The sequence below is a fragment of the Pelophylax lessonae genome (genome assembly GCF_965119305.1).
Source record: "Pelophylax lessonae genome assembly, chromosome: 7".
Taxonomy (NCBI): Eukaryota; Metazoa; Chordata; class Amphibia; order Anura; family Ranidae; genus Pelophylax; species Pelophylax lessonae.
The window spans coordinates 79,193,531-79,212,114 of NC_138774.1; positions in this window are offsets into that span (position 1 = coordinate 79,193,531).

Genomic DNA, 18,584 nt, shown 5'->3' on the forward strand with positions numbered 1-18,584 from the left:
GGGGAAGAGTTCTCCTGTTTCCTCTCCCTGGTGGAGAAAATGGGGTACACACCCTTTGGATCATTTCCTCATAGGCTGCGTTTTGGTCTCAGGTCATAGCAATGTTCCCTGGAGGGGTGAGGTCTGGAACCCTTTCAACGTAGGCGTAGCAGAACCCCAATTTCTGAGCCAGTTCTCCTCTCTTTATAGCCTCCTGGGCTTCCTGATTAAGTGGCATGATCACTTTGGGACCTAGGGAGCTGTTCCCAGCTTCTGACCCCCATTCCCACTCATTCTCATCAATAGATTCCCAATCGTCCACTCCTTCTTCAAGTGATCCATGTCTGATGTAGAAAGATGGGGAATGAACTCTCACAGGACATCTCTCACCCTCACTACTTGTGCGGGAAGGTGATGCTTGAATTGCTGCCGGCTTAGCAAGCTGTGGGACACTGACGGGGGCGGATCCTGCTATGGCCGTTGAGGTAGGTATGACCTCTGGCCACTCTCTGACTGTCTGGGTGGACACAGATCCCCTCCCAATGGAGTTCTGTGACCAAGCTCCCTTCCCACAGACTACAGGCCCACCGACTGCTGGCAGGGCCTCCAGCTGCATCATAAGTCTGAACATGCCCCTCCCGGCTCCGCGGAGGAACTTTGACTCATTTTCGGTCACCTCCTGAGTGAGGCCTGTCTCCCACATAATGGTGAGCTTCTTAGGGCGGCCTTCACTCTTCTCTGCCCTGAGCAGCAGATCACCACATTGCCCACATTGAACCCACGCTTGCAACCTCAAAGTAACAGTGGCACACTGGGGACATACCACTCCTAGGAACTCGTGGTCGGCTCCTGTGCACAGCATGAGTCTGCTGTCCGACACCATCCGGATACCAGACTAGAGGGGGATCGGGCTGGTGGGTCTGCTCCCGGCTCTGCTTCGCAGGATCTTCATCCATGGTGGCAGTAATAGCGGGAACACTCTTCGCTCCTCTCGCGAACGACATGCTTCTCTCTCCTACACGTGTCTCCCGCACGGCCACACCCGAAGAAGGGGATATTAATAGAGTCCCCTGGGTCACTCCTGATTGGCCGGATATTCCCGTTATCTCCACCCTTTCGCCATATTGGGGATGACTCCTCCTACTGGGCAGATCTGCATGTGGCGCGTTTTCCCACGCGGTACTGCAACTCTTCCCCTGCCATGCTTCTTCACTGCTGGCCTCTGAGAAGTAGCTGCTAAGCGGATCATGTCACTTGCTAGACATGCATATGCGCGACTCCATTGCACTAGGGTCACAAATCCTCCTTGCTTGGCAAGAGTAATATCCCGCTGTCGGTCGCACGGCCGATATTTCTCTTCCTCGCCACACACGTGCAATTTTCATCTTCCATACTGGCTCCGGGATTAGCCCCACTGCCCCTCTCAGCATGGCCAACTATGATCCCCACAGTATCGGTGCAACAGCTGTATAGAATAAATGTCCCGCTGTCAAATGCACGGTCAACATCCATCCATATAGGATGCACACACACCAGGCCCCTGGCACCTCTCTTCCCTTGCCCCCAGCCTCCATCTTCACCGTCCACACTAGGACCTCCGGCGTCCTCTTCTCTATCCTCCCGGGGACCCCTGACGCCATCTTCACTGTCCACACTAGGACTTCTCTCTGTTAAGCAGTTGCAGCACTCATACACTTTGACACTTTTTCCCCCTGCTCCCATCTTCTGATAGCAGAGTACATCTCATAGTTCATATGAAAAGTCCTCATTAGATTACAAGTTTTCTTGGAACATCTGCTTTGCCACAAGCAACCTTCCATATGGGCTTCCAGCTTTAACCCACTCTCTCTGCCTTCCGCAGCTGCAGCCTCACACCTGACCTGGCGTTTGAACAACAGTTCTGGGCACAAAAATTTACTTTTTGGACTTTTCCTTTTGCCATTGCAAAGGGCAACTGGCCCAGTAACTAATGGCATAATCCTGGACGAGCCCCCAAATGTAGCAGGGTCTGCCATTGTTACCGGTAACACTCCCAGCCCATTTGAGCTGTAGCTCCAGGTGTGAGAACTGAGACAATGATAATTCCGGCATCTTTGGTTTGTGTGTTTTATTATATTTTGGGGATAGGAGAAGGGAATGCGTGGGATACTCCTCCGGCTCAACTAGGTACAATTTTGGGACTCTTCTAGCAAAAATGCCTGTCAGCGCTGTCTTGACGCCAGCCGACGCTAGCCAACGCTTCTTGATGCTTGGATATACTGTAACACTGAAAACTGTGCTGGAACCTCAACTTTAATCCGGAAGACCCAGGACTGTAGAACACTTGACTCCTGACACTGCTTTGCTCAAAAGTCACTGAATAGCTCCCTCCAGCCCTGCGCTGGCTTGAGGTAGCTCTTTGTAAATTCCTGTGCTGCTGCAACTCTCAACTGGTACACTCCACACTGTAAAGTGACTCTTCAGGGCCCAAACTGCAGGTACCCCCTCTAATACTTCAGGGTCCTCAACCTAGGTACCTTCTCTAACACTTCAGGGTCCTCCAACCAGGCCCCCCCCCTTTACAGCTAGCTGACTCTTGGATCCCAGAACCTTCTCCGGAGTGGTCCCCTCTAACACTAGGTAGACCCCCAGGGGCAATCCACAGTACTCACGACCTTTGTAGGCTTTCCTGGGACTGGACCCCTCTCTCTCTCTCTCCGCTGGTTCTCGGCACACCGGATCCCTTTCAGCTCAACTCAGCACCCTCTGGATTCTCAGGCAGATCCCAGAGACATCCACTTCCTCTGACAGGAGGAGAGACAGCCGTACTCTCCCTCCTGGGACTCTGCTTCCCACCAAAGATGCTGAGTCATGCACTCCCCTTAAACTTATACCCTCTCCCAGAATCCTCTGCGGCAGAATCTGCCTTCTGGGGAAGTTGCAAGCATGAATGTGTCCCTGATTGGGTTTCCTCCACTGCCCTATGAGAAACCTCTCACAGAGCCAGTGGGGAGACTCCCCCCTCAGCAGACACACCTGAGAGCCATGACACCCTGACCAAAATGAAATCATGGCCCTGCTGTTAAGCAGACAAGGCCCACTATGCATTTACCTAGCACCTACCTGTAGGGTGCTACTAACGTTACTCCCACACGAATATGTAAACGGTGATCGTACCACACATGTGAGGTATTAACGGGAACATCAGAATGAGAGCAATAATTCTCCTGTGTAACTCTAAACAGGTAACCTGTAAAGGCATTTAAAGCGTTGCCTATGAAGGATTTTAGGCACCGTAGTTTGCAGCCATTCCATGGGCACATTTTAAAGCGTGACATGTTAAATATTTATGACAGGTATCCATTTACTTGGCGTAACATCATCTTTCACATTATACAAAAAAATTGGGCTAACTTTACTGTTTTGTTTTTTTTATTCATGAAAGTGTTTTTTGCTTCTAAAAAATTGCGTTTGAAAAACCGCTCTGCTAAGGTCTCTGCTAAAAAATATATATATAATGTTTGGGGGTTTTAAGTAAAAAAAAAGTTGATTTTTACATGTAGGAGAGAAGTGTCAGAATAGGCTTGGGAAGGATGTGGTTAAGGATGGAAGGTATTTTTTTCTTGATAGAAAAGTTGGACCACACTTTGTGAGGGTTGTTTGTCTTTCTCTGGATCAACTGCAGATTTAGGATTTGTGTTGTGTTTTTCCATATTTGATCATTATTTATGTATGCCACTTTCAAAAGTTAACTTTTTCTACTGTTCGTTTTCTTTCTATGGAAAAAAAAACCCTAAAATAATGAGGCGAATGAGGGGCTATTTTTTTCACACAAGAACAGGTTCAGGATAGTTAGAAGGAAATTCTATATCTCCTGGGCGCTAAAATTATTAAAAAAAAAACATGTAAAAGTTAGCTTTTCCTATTAACTCCAATGCATTTTGCCAAAATAATGAAATTTTGCTAAAATTGTACACTTTTCACAGAAATTAGAGGAAATTAAAACTCACAATTTCACTCATCCCTATTAGTAAACCAACCCTGGTATTAATCAATGGCATTCAAAACAAGTCTCATAAAAAGTTGTGTTATGAATAGGGCTGCTGTTCACATTTGGGGAAATGCTACACTGGTTGACAATATTGCAGATTTGCTTCTGAAAAACAAGAAATTAACCTTTGCAATGTGTGAGTGCCCTAAATGTAACTAAAGAGTACCTTCTCATCAGCACTAAAAACGTTGCAGCATGCATAATTACTGTATATGCACATAGTGGTAATTATACGCATATAATTTCACACACAGCTCTTTACAATTGGCAAGGGTTTATTTACAACGTACATTGTTTTAAATTGGTAATGGTAAATCATCAACCAGTACAAGATTGGTTTATACACTGCTCAAAAAAAATTAAAGGAACACTTTCTAATCAGAGTGTAGCATCAAGTCAATTAAACTCCTGTGATATCTGGTCAGTTAAGTAGCAGAGGGGGTTGTAAATCAGTTTCAGCTGCTTTGGTGTTAATTAAATTACAACAGGTGCACTAGATAGGCAACAATGAGACAACCTTCAAAACAGGAATGGTTTTACAGGTGAAGGACACTGACATTTTTTAACCTACTCATCTTTTCTGACGGTTTTTCACTAGTTTGGCATTTGGCTAGGGCCAGTGTTACTACTGGTAGCATGAGGTGATACCTGGACCCTATAGAGCAGGGGTGGGGAACCTCCGGCCCGCAGGCCACATGCGGCCCGCACGATCCTTCTGTCCGGCCCCCCGTGCCGCTGTGTCAGAAGGAGCCGATGGCTCCGTTCTGATACTGAATTCTCCGAAAAGGCTGGACCCGAAGCGCAGAGCAGCGCGCCTCGAGCCCGCCCATTTGTGTGACAATAGCGAATGAAAATTCGCTACTGTCTCACAGATCCGCCTCCTCCTCGGCCAATGTCATTGGCCGAGGAGGAGGGGGGACGCGGGAGGACTCGAAGAGAGGAAGCCGCCCGCCGCTAGAACAGGTAAGTCAAGTGCACTGGGGCTTGGCACGCTGTTCACACTGCATTGTTTTCAGTCACTCTGCATTGAAAGGGGGCACGCTCTGGGCACTCCACATTGAAAGGGGGGCACGCTCTGGGCACTGCGCATTGAAAGGGGGCACTCTGCATTGAAAGGGGGGCACGCTCTGGGCACTCCGCATTGAAAGGGGGGCACGCTCTGGGCACTGCGCATTGAAAGGGGGGCACGCTCTGGGCACTCCGCATTGAAAGGGGGGCACGCTCTGGGCACTCCGCATTGAAAGGGGGGCACGCTCTGGGCACTCCGCATTGAAAGGGGGGCACGCTCTGGGCACTCTGCATTGAAAGGGGGGCACGCTCTGGGCACTCCGCATTGAAAGGGGGCACTCCGCATTGAAAGGGGGCACGCTGTGGTCACTCCGCATTGAAAGGGGGGCACGCTGTGGTCACTCCGCATTGAAAGGGGGCACACTCTGGGCACTCCGCATTGAAAGGGGGCACGCTCTGGGCACTCCGCATTGAAAGGGGGCACGCTCTGGGCACTCCGCATTGAAAGGGGGAACGCTGTGGTCACTCTGCATTGAAGGGGGGCACGCTGTGGTCACTCCGCATTGAAAGGGGGGCACGCTGTAGTCAGTCTGCATTCAAAGGGGGGCACGCTGTGGTCAGTCTGCATTGAAAGGGGGGCACGCTCTGGGCACTCCGCATTGAAAGGGGGGCACGCTCTGGGCACTCTGCATTGAAAGGGAGGCACGCTCTGGGCACTCCGCATTGAAAGGGAGGCACGCTCTGGGCACTCCGCATTGAAAGGGAGGCACGCTCTGGGCACTCCGCATTGAAAGGGGGGCATGCTGTGGGCACTCCGCATTGAAAGGGGGCACGCTGTGGTCACTCCGAATTGAAAGGGGGGCACGCTGTGGTCACTCCGCATTGAAAGGGGGCCCGCTCTGGGCACTCCGCATTGAAAGGGGGCACGCTGTGGTCACTCTGCATTGAAGGGGGGCACGCTGTGGTCACTCCGCATTGAAAGGGGGGCACGCTGTAGTCAGTCTGCATTGAAAGGGGGGCACGCTGCGGTCAGTCTGCATTGAAAGGGGGCACGCTGTGGTCAGTCTGCATTGAAAGGGGGGCACGCTGTGGTCACTCCGCATTGAAAGGGGGCACGCTGTGGTCACTCCGCATTGAAAGGGGGGCACGCTGTGGTCAGTCTGCATTGAAAGGGGGCACGCTGTGGTCAGTCTGCATTGAAAGGGGGGCATGCTGTGGTCAGTCTGCATTGAAAGGGGGCACTCTGTGGTCAGTCTGTATTGAAAGGGGGCACGCTGTGGTCAGTCTGCATTGAAAGGGGGGCATGCTGTGGTCAGACTGCATTGAAAGGGGGCATGCTGTGGTCAGTCTGCATTGAAAGGGGGCATGCTGTGGTCACTCTGCATTGAAAGGGGGGCATGCTGTGGTCACTCTGCATTGAAAGGGGGGCATGCTGTGGTCAGTCTGCATTGAAAGGGGGCACACTATACCTTGATTACTGAAGGCCCCTTTCACACTTTTGTGACCTCAAAGTCACGCAATTTTTTACAGCGTTTTTTGCCGCAAAGCAATGCCTATTACATTTATGCATACATTTTGTACAGCCCCCGAATGATGTTACAAAAATCCAAATGGCCCTTGGTAGAAAAAAGGTTCCCCACCCCTGCTATAGAGGTTGCACAGACAGTCCAGCTCCTCCAGAATGGCACATGAATACGTGCCATTGCCAGAAGGTTTGCTGTGTCTCCCAGCACAATCTTAAGAGCATGGAGGATATTCCAGAAGACAGGCAGGACGGTAGAAAGTCCTTAACCACTTAAACCCTGGAAGATTTTACCCCCTTCCTGACCAGGGGGTATTTTGCGATTCGGCACTGCTTGACTTTAACGGACAATTGCGCGGCCGTGCGACGCTTTACCTAAACGAATTTGACGTCCTTTTTTTCCCACAAACAGAGCTTTCTTTTGGTGGTATTTGATCACCTGTGCGATTTTTTGATCACGCGCTATAAACAAAAAAAGAGCGTCAATTTTGCAAAAATAACAATATTTTTCACATTTTTTTATATGAAATTCCCCAAAAAAAAAAGTAAAAATCAAAATTTTTTAACATTTTCGTTTTATGCTACATATGTTTGGTAAAAAAAATCGGAAAAAGCGTATTTTGATTGGTTTGCGCAAAAGTTATCGCGTTTACTAACAAAGGGAAAGATTTTTGTCATTTTTGTTGTTGTTTTTTTTAACGCGTAATGGCGGCGATCTGCGATTTTTTTTTGCAGTACTGCGACATTGCGGCGGACAGATCGGACCCTTGACTGATATTTTTGACACTTTTGGGGTTACCAGTGACATTTCTACAGTAATCAGTGCTATATATATGCACTGTTACTGTAAAAATACACTGGCAGTGAAGGGGTTAACTTTATTTGAGAGGGAGGGGCTGTGTGTGTCCCTAGGGGCGTGATTCTAACTGTGATTGGCTGTGGCTTGAGGTGTAGTTACACTGATCAACGGTTCTACATAGTAGATCCGTATGATCAGTGTCTCTACACAGGGAGAACTGACAGGCAGCTTGTTTACACAAGCTGCCTGCCTTTCTCCCTCTCCCCCGACGATCGCAGAGTGACCGGCGGACATCGGGTCCGCTGGTCACACGCGCGGGGGGGTGCGTGACCACGCGGGAGCGGGAGCGCGCCGCCGAAGGCGCGCGCTCGCTCCCCAGACCCTCCCAGGCTAGTGACGTACCGATACGTCACTCTGCCTGTGAGGGGCTGACCGCCGCCGTATATAGTCGGGCGGCGGTCGGCAAGTGGTTAACCAGCAGAACCGGTATCTGCTCCTTTTTGCAAAGAGAAACAGGAGGATGAGCACTGCCAGAGCCCTACAAAATAACCTCCAGCAGGCCACTGGTGTGAATGTCTCCAAACAATCAGAAACAGACTTCATGAAGGTGGCCTGAGGGCCTGATGTTCTTTAGTGGGCCCTGTGCTCACTGCCCAGCTCTTTGGAGCTCGATTGGCATTTGCCATTGAACACCAGAATAGGCAGGTCTGCTACTGGCACCCTGTGCTTTTCACAGATGAGAGCAGGTTCACCTTGAGCACATGTGACAGACGTGAAATAGTATGCAGAAGCCATCGAGAATGTTATGCTGCCTGTAACATCGTTGAAGCATGATCGGTTTGGTTTGGGTCAGTGATGGTCTGGGGAGGCATATCCATGGAAAGATGCACAGACCTCTAGAGGCTAGACAATGGCACCCTGACTGCCATTAGGAATCGGGAGGAACTCCATGGACCCATTTCAGATCCTACACTGGTGCAGTGGGTCCTGGGTTTCTCCTGGTGCACGACAATGCCCGGCTTCATGTGGCGAGTGTATGCAGCCAGTTCCTGGAGGATGAAGGCACCGATACCAATAAATGGCTCCCATGCTTGCCTGACCTAAATCCAATAGAACACCTCTGGGACATTATGTTTCGGTCCATCTGACACCACCAGGTTGCACCTTGTGGCTCTGATGGCCGCTGGTCACTCACGATCTCCCGCAGCAGAGGGAGAAAGACAGACGGCTGATGTAAACACAGGCGTCTGTCATTCTCCCTTAGATCATCACAGAGGCTATGCGAACCTGCTATATAGGATTGCATGTATCTGTGATGATCAAACAAGTCACGCCCCTTGACAGTTAGAATCACGCCCCTAGGGTCACACTTAACCCCTTGATCACCAATAAAGTTAACCCCTTCCCTGCCAGTGTCATTTTGACAGTAACAGTGCATATTGATAGCACTGATTACTGTAGTAATGTCACTGGTACCCCCAAAAGTGTCAAAAATGTCAGTTAGGGGTCCGATCTGTCCGCCGCAATGTCGCAGTCCCGCAAAAAAAATTGCAGATCACTGCCATTACTAGTTTAAAAAAAAAAACAACAAAAATTACATAAATCTTTCCTGTAGTTAGTAAACGCAATAACTTTTGCGCAACCCAATAAAAATACGCTTATTGCGATTTTACCAAAAATATGTAGCAGAAAACAAATTGGCCTAAAATGTTAAAAAATTTTGATTTTTAAATTTTTTTTGAGAATTTCATATTAAAAAAATTTGAAAAATATTGTTATTTTTTCAAAATTGTCGCTATTTTTTTGTTTATAGCACAAAAAATAAAAATCGCACAGGTGATCAAATACCACCAAAAGAAAGCTCTGTTTGTGGGAAAAAATGGACGTCAATTTCATTTGGGTACAGCGTTGCACAGCCACGCAATTGTCCGTTAAATTCACGCAGTGCCGAATCGCAAAATAGGGCCTGGTCATTGAGCAGCCAAATCCTCCGGGGCTAAAGTGGTTAAGACCTTATTTTTAATGAGAGGTCATGGCCAGCTGGTGAGTTTTCCAATGTCATTGTGATGCACAGTGGAGGATTAGAAGCACAGAAGAAAAAAATATGGTATGTGCACATAGAACACAGAGCACTTTACAGAGTGGAATAATATATTGATTTGTAGACAGACAATATTGGAAAAAGTTTGGACCTTTGTTTACACATTGTCATGATGGAGTTTATTAACCACTTTAAGACCGGAGGATTTGGCTGCCCAGTGGCGATTCGGCACTGCGTGAATTTAACGGACAATTGCACGGTCGTGCGACGCTGTACCCAAACTAAATCTACGTCCTTTTTTTGTTAATGGTAACCCAGGGGAACCCGTAATCAGCAGCTCCCAAGGGAGTAGTGCTACATTTGGGGGCTCGTCCGGTATGTCGCCCTGGGTTACCGGCCTGGTTGCTAATGGCAACGACCGAAGAAGATTTTCATAACCGTCATTTTTGTTTCCAGGGCTTTCTTCAAATGGTTAATCCAAGTGTACGGCCTGCTCTACAGGAGATAGGGAGAGTGGGATGAAGATAAAATTGCACAGTGATGGCTGCCCGTGGCAACGCAAATATTCCAATCAGAATCGCAATCTGTACCTAAAAATGGCGGAGAGCTTCCGTCTGTGCTACAAAATGTACACTCCTGTGAAGTACTGGGAGGCAAGAGGAAAGCATCTTTATGCGAGTATGGACTGTGTCTGCTTAACAGAAAAAGGTGCAAGTGTGGACCGAGAGAATGGCGGCCAGGGGCACGTGGATCGGTTTGCCGGGGGCCGCGTGAATGCCAAGACTATATGGAAAAGTGTTTACCGTGCATACGACAGCAGGACATTTATTCTATACAGTGGCAGTGTCAATACTGTGAAAAAAGCTGTCGGCCATGCCGTGGAGGGCAGTGGAACTTTCTTCGGAGACAGTATGGTGACGGGCCTTGCTTGTACATGTGCTGGGAAGAGGACTGTTGACCGTGCATATGACAGCAGAACAATTCTCTGGACTGGCAAAGAGGGACAGCTGACTCAAGGTGATGGAGGCGCAGCTGGGGCCCTGCTACAAGCAAGAAGAGTGGATGCATGTCTGGCGAGAGACATGGTCCACTTTGCAGTAACTTCCATGTCGGCTGTGTTGAGAGAGAGCGGCATTGGAGGGGTTACTTGCTGCGCGGGAAAGCGCGCGGTGAAAAGTTCTGCCTAGCAGGAGAAGCCACCGCCAGGAAAGGAATATGGATGGAGATGTCGTTCGCGCCCAGCCAATCAGGAGTGACAAGGGAAGTCGATAAATTCGGGTGTGGCTGTGTGCGGAGAAGCAGCATGGAGATTGCTGGAGAGAGAGAGAGCGCATCAGCGATCGTTCCACCTGCTGGTGGAGAACCTGCTGGGCAGACCCAGGAGCAGATCGGAGGGCCGAAGACATCTATCCTGTGGGATACAGGAATACGGATGGTGCCCGAAGGAGGACTGGCGTTATGCACCGGAGGAGGAATGGAGCACTTAGGCCTGGTATGCCCCCAGTGTTTGAGTGTGACTATGAGGGTGCAAGCATGGAGCCAGTGTGGGCACTGCAGCTCTCTGCTGCTGCGGGCGGAGAGGAGTGAAGGTCGGCCCAGTAAGCTGTGTGTGTCATGGGGGACCGGAGTCACTCGGCTTTGTCGGCTCCTCTTCTTGGCTATGGGAGAGGAATGTTCAAGGTGATGATGCAGCTGGAGGCCATGCAACCTGGCAGTGGTCCAGTATGCTCGTCATAGGATACCTGAATGCCATTTTTTTTCTTTTGTTTTTCTCTTGACCTTATTCACAGATATGTCTAAGGTTGTTCACCTGAATACTGGAAAAAAGGGGGGGGGGATATGTCAGGATTATTGGGGAGATTAAATAAAAGAAAAATGGAATTATAAAGGCCATACATATTCAATCCTATATAGAGATTTTGAATAGTACAGCATCCATTTTGTTAAGGGTGATGGAAAGTTCATATGTCCTGTTACAAGATGCCTTTACAGAGTCTTAAGTTCTACAGAAGATTGTATTGTATTTCTTTAAATCGTAAATATGGGACTTTCTGACATTTCACCTGATAAAAGCCTAGCCAGGATGGCACCAGGTTTTAGTGGGGAGTGAAGTCCAGACTTTAGTCTATCTGTATTTTACAATGAACAATAGTTAAGTGTATTCTATTTGATTCATTTAAACTAAGTTTTAAAGATACATGATATCATGTGTAAGAAAATGATAGCAATAATTATGTCATTATATATTGTGAAGCATATACATCGTCCTAGGAATGTATTGTATACGATTGTTTTGTTTTTGTGTGTAAGAAGCTAAGTACTAATTCCACTTAAATCGCTTCACTTGTAAGGAGTGTTTGTATAAGATTTGTTTCAGTCTTGGCTAGGTGATATAAATCCTACAAGCCAGACGCTTTTCTTGGCAGCACATGACATGGTCAAATGATTTAATTATTTTTGCCTAGCCAGAGGTCAAAGGTTATCAGTTAATAGTGGTATTATTGTATTCTATATATTGAATCTAAAGAGTAATACAATACTGCCCCCTTTGGAGACTACTACTAAATGCAGTCTCGGGGTAAATCAGTAATTTCCAATATATATATATATATATATATATATATTGTATTAATAATATATTCTTATTAAAACGGTGTTACCAGATTCAATCCCTTCCAAGATGCATGATGGAGATATTAGATGGACATGTATATATTATGAGAGTATGGACAGGTTTTTACATAGTAGGTGAGGTTGAATAAAGACAATAGTCCATCCAGTTCAACCTGTGTAGGTGTGTGTGGCTGTAATCATCTCACATAGCCCTTAATGTCCTGATCCTTGAGATGTACGTCTAAGAGTCTTTTGAAAGCCACCATACTTCCCGCAGAAACCACCTCTTGTGGTAGAGAATTCCACAATCTTGTAGCCCTAACAGTAAAGAACCCCCAACGTTGCCTGATGTTAAAACGCATCTCCTCTAATCGCATTGTATGTCCTCTTGTCCTCATGCAATCCCTTCGAATGAACAGCTTTTTTTCTAAGCTGAGATCCCCATTGAGATATTTATAAATTGCTATCATGTCCCCCCTCAGGCGTCTCTTCTCCAGGGAGAATAAATCGAGCGATTGCAGCCGCTCTTCATAGTTAAGGTCCTCCAATCCCCTAATCAGTTTAGTTGCCCTTCTCTGGACTCTCTCCAGCTCCAACACATCCCTCCTGAGAACTGGCGACCAGAACTGGACAGAATACTCCAGATGCGGTCGGACCAGAGTTTTATAAAGTGTAAGGATTATAGTCTTATCTCTGGAATACATCCCTTTCTTTATGCATGCTAATATTCTGGTGGCTTTGGCAGCTGCCGCTTGACATTGCATGCTGTTGCCTAATCTATCATCAACCAAGACTCCCAGATCCTTCTCCATTTTTGATTCCCCCAAGGGTTCCCCTCCTAACGTGTATTGTGTTTTTATGTTTTTAGTCCCCAAGTGCAAAACCTTACACTTCTCCACATTAAACCCCATTTGCCATGTCGTTGCCCACTCCTTTATTTTGTCCAGGTCATTCTGTAGCATATCTGCTTCATGCTGTGCCGTTATTGCCCTGGCCAATTTTGTGCCATCTGCAAAAACTGATAACGAACTACTGATCCCGTCCTCAACGCTGTTTATGAATAAATTGAACAAGGTTGGTCCCAGGACTGAGCCCTGGGGCACCCCGCTTACTACCTCAGACCGGTCTGAGTATGCGCTGTTTATTACCACCCTTTGGACACGCCCTTTTAGCCAGTTCAGTATCCAAGAGCAAACCCTGCTGTCGATACCTGCAGACCTTATTTTATAAATTAAGCGCTTGTGGGGAACTGTATCAAACGTCTTAGCGAAATCCAAGTACACCACATCTACTGGTCTGACCCTATCTAGCTCACAGCTCACCTCCTCGTAGAATGTTAAGAGATTGGTTTGACAAGAACGCCCATTTGTAAACCCGTGCTGATTACTGCTGATGATGTTGTTGTCTTTAGCAAACTCTACGATATAGTCCCTTATCATCCCCTCCAGAAGTTTACATACTATTGATGTCAAACTGACAGGTCTATAATTTCCCGGGATATGCCTCTGGCCCTTTTTGAATATCGGAATCACGTTAGCCTTCCTCCAATCCCCTGGTACATCTCCTGTCCTAATACTGTCAGCAAAGATCAGGAACAGTGGTCTAGATATAACCTTACTGAGTTCCTTGAGTACTCTCGGATGTACGCCATCCGGGCCTGGTGATTTGTTTATGTTAAGTTTATCCAGCCTTTCCCTGATTTCACCCTCTGTTAGCCATAGTGGCAAGTCCTGTGTATTACTACTAACCATACAGTCATGGTCAGTGTACCCCTCCTTTTCCTGTGTAAAGACTGACGAGAAAAAAGCATTCAGCACGGTTGCTTTTTCAGTGTCCTCTGTAACCATCCTTCCATCATTGGTTAAATATATGCGCAATATGCTCTGCCCTAGTTTTTTTGCTGTTGATATATTTAAAGAATTTCTTTGTTTTTTTTTTTACTATCCTCCGCTATTTGTCTCTCAAAGTTGATTTTAGCCATCTTGATTTCTTGTTTACTTTTCTTATTTGCCTCCTTGTATTGCTCGAAAGCCGATACTGTGCCCTCTGATTTATATTTCTTGAAGGCCAATTTTTTTCCCCTAATAAGTTTTTTAACGCTACGGTTTAGCCAGCCAGGTTTGGCTTTGTCTCTTCTAAATTTATTTCCCATAGGAATGCACTGCAAGATGCATTTGCTTAATATGTTCCTAAAGCATTCCCATTTTTCCTCTGTGGTCAGTGCTCCCAGGGTTTGGTCCCAGTTTACCCTTTCCATCAATGAGTACAATTTTGGAAAGTTTGCCCTTCTGAAGTTTAGGGTTCTTATGTTTCCCACTTGCCTTGTTATATTGTTATTTACACTAAATGTGATCATCCTGTGATCGCTAGAGCCCAGGTAGTCCGAGATCAGGTCTGGGTCATTAGTGATCAATAGATCCAGGACTGCGTTTTCTCTAGTCGGAGAATCCACCAACTGTGACATGTAATTATCCTGTAAGGTTTCCGTGAATAGACGGGCCTTCTGTGAGTGTGCAGTCCCCTCATCCCAGTCAATGTCGGGATAATTGAAGTCCCCCAATATGATGACTGATCCCAATTTTGCCACTTTACCCATTAGTGCTAAAAATTCCAGCTCTACCTCCTCCTCTTGTTTAGGTGGCCTATAGCAAAACCCCACAATTACTTTTCCCTTTTCTCCTTCCCTATGGAGTTCTACCCACACAGATTCGAAATGCTGATCCCATCCGTAATGTCCCTCCTCTCTATCACCTTTACATTGTTCTTGACATAGAGACATACCCCTCCCCCTCTTTTTCCTACCCTGTCCTTCCTGTACACCGAATACCCTTGGATATTGGCCAGCCAGTCATGTGAGGGGTCGAACCAAGTCTCTGTTATTCCCACAAGGTCTATGTCATCCTCATGTACTAACATTTCCAACTCATCCATTTTATTAGCTAGGCTCCTGGCATTAGCATATACCCCTTTTAGTTTTACGGAAGTTAAACGTGATTGGCGGTTATGTTTATTCCTGTTTGGTCTGAGGTTTTCCCGCACAGACCTGCCAGTTGACATTGTGGACCTACTGTCGCTGCTGACCCTACAACTGCCTTCAGTCCTCCTGACTGACCCTACTTCTGAGCCCTCCCCCCCGTCTCCTAGTTTAAAAGCCCCTCCAACTTGGTGGCCATCTTTCTCCCCAAAAGAGCTGTACCGTCCCCATTAAGGTGCAGCCCATCCTTACTAAAGAGCCGGTAGCCGACTGAGAAGTCAACCCAGTTCTCCAGGAACCCAAACCCCTCCTTCCTACACCAATTCCTCAGCCACTTGTTAAGTTCCCTAATCTCCTTCTGCCTCTCTTGGGTTTTGATGTTGTTTTTATGATTATTCTTAATTGGAGAAATTATTAAATTTTAATATCCAAAATACTGGACGATTAGTAGAGGCGTTGCCAATGACCTCACCAGTTAATGGATAAGTAATCCCAACCAATGGGGATAAAGTTCCTCCTTCTGGGTTCAGATTATGGTAATTTTACTGTCCTTTTGTTCAATACAATATAAAAAGGGAACCCCAGATGTGAGAGACACACACATTACGACAACATTCATTACACTTACAACACACACGCTACTCACATACATACATATACTCATCTATACATACTCCATCTTGCTCCATCATGCATCTGAAACTCTGAAGGACGCCAGATGAAACTCCTCCCTAACTGGCCACCATTTTGGGAAGGCAGCCATCTTAAGGACTCTGGTAACGACCATTTTAAGCTAGAAGCCATCTTAAGTGTGGTAAATATACCTTGCTGTTTATTTGATTATTATTTACTATTGTTTATTTCCTTCCTTATATGTTTTATATTTCATATTTAAGGGTAATGAGATTACAATCCCAGCCGTATGAACCATAGTAGATTTTTCTCTAAAAGCTGATTTTTGTTTTTATACATTTTTATTAATATCAGATTTAGCGCAATATTAGCGTATTAGTCTCCCGTTTTGCATAGCCTATTCTCACTCCATCTGCAGCGGAGTGACTGTTGGCTGCGCAATTCGCAGACAATTGTGGTCTGATTATATAGAACACTTATATATGGTTTCTTCTATACCTGGGGAAAACGTGATCTTGCTTTTAGTTTTAATTTTATGATTGAGCTACAGATCACATTGCATTTATTGTTTTAAGTTTGTATTTTATGTAAAGTTATCTCTTCGTGTCACCTCAAGTCTAATCATTTATTGTGAATACATGTCTTGTGAATAAATATTCTTATATATTCCCTACTGTAGACTGTTTTCCCTAAGTTTGGTATATGCTGTTAAAAAGAAATTAATCGATTAAAAATAATTTGTTACATATTGATTTGTGGAAATAAGTTTAGAGTCTCCTACCTTACAGATCTTTGCTTGTTTACATAAATAGACACTGTTATATCAGAGCAGTATAAATACTCTGACAGTATATTTGTTCTTCCCTTATCCCCTTTCCAGGTTTGTGGGATACTCCTTGGGTATTTTTCCAGTAGGAATTTTTATAGGGGGCGGCTGCCCCGGAGCCAATGAGACGTGGCTCAATTTGGTGGGGGGTGGATTTAGCACCCTCCTATGGAGGTGCTAGGAAAAAGCATCTAATTGCTCCTTCTGCTTATCAGGGGAGCCTGATGTTACGAACCTCAGCGTAAATAGGAATGAAACCGCCGTTTAGTGGATGTACCACCTTTGCAGCATGTACGAATTACCCCTGTAGCACACCAGCATACGAATAATCATCCAAAGAGAGCCCCAAACAATCGAACGGCTTTCTGTATAATAAATCCCCCTCCAAAAACTAGACAAAGCTCCGAGTTGAGGGTAAAAACAGGAACTGTTTATTACATTCCAAGACATACAGTTACACACAGCTAAGGGGCACTCCCCTTAGCCTTGCAGGGGGGGGGGGGGGATGAGATAAGGACCAACCAACAACCAATGAGAACTGAACATTTGTACATTTGAAACTGCAAGTCTTAATACACACCCCCTGCGGAGAGATGTCTCCAGCCCAGCTCAGGCTATTGTCTGTATCATGAATTCACACACTTAGACACAGGAACAGGAGGAGGGGGGGGGATGGGCTGTAACATTACATTACATTACATTAACTCAATGGCATGAGTCCTGCCATCTTCCTTTGTTCAGAGGATGAATAAAGAGGAAATAAAATGCAATAAAAGTGCAATGTCCCAAACTCATAGGAAAATGACACAAAGGGGTTTACAATCCAGGGACAGGGTGATCCGTCACACATAGTGACGGTTAGTACCGTCACATCTCTTCCCCCCAAAGGTAGACTAATCCAGGTACTAGACCTCCAACTGGTCTGTGCCTGAATTAGTCAGGTAACAAGTCCCAAAGAGTCAATCCAGGGAGTTCCAAGTAAATCTGCCATGGCCCTCCCCTCCCAAACCAAAACCTATCCCATATGACCGCACTCCATCCAAACATTCAAGCATCTGGACCTCAGAATGTAAGTAGGTCTCCGTGATGTGGGCCCAGGATCTGGACCGGCAGGAACGCTGAGGTCAAGTGGCCTAGGTCGTTCCCCAGTAAGACATCGGTGGGGAGCTCCTGTATCAACCCCACATCAATCATACCTGACCCAGCACCCCAATTCAAGTGGACCCTCGCAGTGGGTATCTGGTGCACCCCTCCCCCTGCTACCCGTACCACTACTGAACCTCCAGTTCGGGCGGCATCTGGGACCAAATGTCGCTTGACCAAAGTGAGAGTGGCTCCCGTGTCTCGGAGACCTCGCACAGGCTTTCCGTTTAACTGGACAGATTGGCAATGGTGCTGGCGGTTCTCTGTAGCGGCTTTCACTGGGTCAGCTTCGTGAAGGGTACCCAATTGCATCTCGGTGGGTTTGAATATTGGTATGACTGGGGGAGCCTCTGCGTGATAGTAGGGGACCGTTGTCTTTACTGGAGGGGGTGACCCTGGTCGGATCCATGCAGCTTGGTCCCTGCTCTGGGTACAGTCTCGTTGGTAGTGCCCAACCTGCTTGCACCTGTAGCACTGTACCCCACTGCGGGATTGGTATCTGCGTGCCTGCGAGTTGGAGGAGTCCCCCCCTCTCTGTGGTAAGGGTGGTCCAAGATTGGTAATCCGGGGCTTGAGCATTGGTCTGAGGCTAGGTTGTTGCTGCCTGTGGCCATGGTAATAGTGGACGGCTTGGACCGGGTCTGCTTCATGGAGGACGCCCCGACATTCCTCCTGCTCAATGCAGTGAGCAGCAGGCTGGTAGTTGCGTAGATTTCCGCCGGCTGGCCGTCTCCATGACTGCGCCTGGTTGGCTGTGTTCAACAGGCACTCCGGCCTTTTGTGCCCAAGCTGTTTGCATCCAAAGCACCGGATGGGTTGCGAATAATCCCTGGAGTTAAAACGGGGTGGCTGGGCATAGCTGTCGGTTTCAGGCAAAGCCGGGGTGCGGTGTGCTGGAGCCTGGTAAATAGTAGTATTGGTGGGTGCTGCTTGTCGGTATTCCACCCTGGCAGGAGCTTTGGGCACATTATCATACAGCTTACGAGCGTCTGTATATTCATCTGCCAATCGAGCGG